Raw genomic sequence first — 2,006 nt, 5'->3', positions numbered from 1 at the left:
CCTCGGTTCTTTATCTCAAATTACCTTTAGATACAGATACCCATCAAATGTATTTAAGAACCTAACTCGAAACAACTCTATAATGTGACGTAATGAACTCAAAAACTTCACAATTCATCCCAATTCAAGAACAACATTCAAATTCAAGAATTCATGTCAAAAACATCAACTTTCAAACTCTTTAGGATGAATTTCGCTGAACTAAACATGTTTGGTGCATGGGTGAATGACCCAACTCTATGAGAGACTCACATGCCTTATAGGGATCACCCCTGACGAAATCCACAAGCTAATCCCGACGATCTTAATGAATCCTTGCTTCTTCTCCTCTTTTCTCCTCTTCTTTTCTGTTCTCTCAAAAACCCTAATTCTTTTGTGAAAGCATAAACTGAACCAAATCATTTTAGACCCTAATTAATTCACTAAAAATGATTAAACTAATTGGGTATGGAAAAGACCAAAATACCCTTTTAAAATCCGGATTGGACTTCCCTTATTCGGACAACCCAACTTTCAACGGGCATAATTCCCTCATAAGAACTCGGAATCGTGCAAACTCAGCGGCGTTGGAAAGATCGTTCCAAAGGCTTTCCAACCGTATCGAGAAAATACATCTAAATCATCTTCAGCTAGGAGATATTGTCATTTGAAGTTGACCAAAAACTCATTTTAACTTACTTAAATTTTCCATATTTCCTTATACTTTCCAAAAATAACTATTTCCAGATTTTAAACTTCGTTCTAGTTCTTTCTAGTTACGAGATGTTACAATATCTCCCCCTAGCTAACATTCATCCTCGAATGATATTACTCTTACTAGGCTAAGGGTGTCACATCAAATATACAATTTAAACACCCAACAAGCACCATGAAATTTTGACATGCCAACTTAATATCAATGCCAAGAAAAGGTTTAGTACCTTAATTTGGAACTTCTCCGGCTTGGAAGAGAGGTGGGTATCTCTTCTTCCTATCCTATTTAGCTTCTCAAGTAGATTCTCTACAAACTGATTCCTCCACAAAACTTTGACTTGATGCTACTTCCTTAGTTCTGAACTTGTGAACTTGGCGATCTAGAATCTGAACCAGAACCTCCTCATAAGATAAGATATCCTTGATACCAATATCCTCAGTAGATATGTTAAGTGAAGTATCTCCATGCATTTCTTCAACATGGGGATGGGGAACACTGGATGGATTGCTGCTAACTCTGGTGGTAGCTCTAACTCATAAGCTACATTGCCAATCCTCTTGGATATTCTGTAAGGACCAATATACCGGGGACTGAGCTTCCCCTTCTTACCAAATCTCATAACACCCTTCATGGGTGAAACTTTCAAGTAACTTAATCATCTACCGTTGGCACACACCACCTACCTTGATATCTCAATACACCATATCCCCCTTGTTCAAAAGCCATCACTTTTTGCTTATGAATATTCGCCTTTTATTCAAGCAAGATAGGGTCTTGGTATTTCTCGCCTTTTATTTCTAACATTAATGATTATTCAGACCCATTCATCACCACTACTCCTCCTTCTGTGGAATCCATTAATCGAATTCCTAATCGTGCAAGTCTATGCATCTCTTGTGCTAATTGATATACCGTGAGTTTACGGTATTTCTAATACATTTCACTTACAAGTTGTGTGTGTCTAGGGCCTTTTTATATTGGTTTTTATGTGTTTTGATTATATTTTGCAGGAAAGATGTTCAGGCGCGGAAGTATAGAGACAGCTGAAAGAAATGCAGAAAAAGGGCATTCACGAAGGTGATCTACGGACCGTAGGTTCATTTACGGTCCGTAGGTGATGACCGTAGATCAGCAGGAACGGTATGGAAGACAAGTCAGGGAAATCTAACCAAGTGTGGAACCACGGTGGCCATTGACGGTCCGTAGATTCATCTACGGACCGTACTGTTGATCCGTAGATTGATACTGCGAGGGTTCCAGTACCTGATTTTTGAAGATTCTAAGTGTGGAGCTACGGAGGGGATTGACGGAC

Source organism: Solanum tuberosum, unplaced genomic scaffold, assembly GCF_000226075.1.
Source record: "Solanum tuberosum cultivar DM 1-3 516 R44 unplaced genomic scaffold, SolTub_3.0 scf00052, whole genome shotgun sequence".
Classification (NCBI taxonomy): domain Eukaryota; kingdom Viridiplantae; phylum Streptophyta; class Magnoliopsida; order Solanales; family Solanaceae; genus Solanum; species Solanum tuberosum.
The sequence above is the reverse complement of the archived record's forward strand: the minus strand, read 5'-3'. Positions refer to the sequence as shown.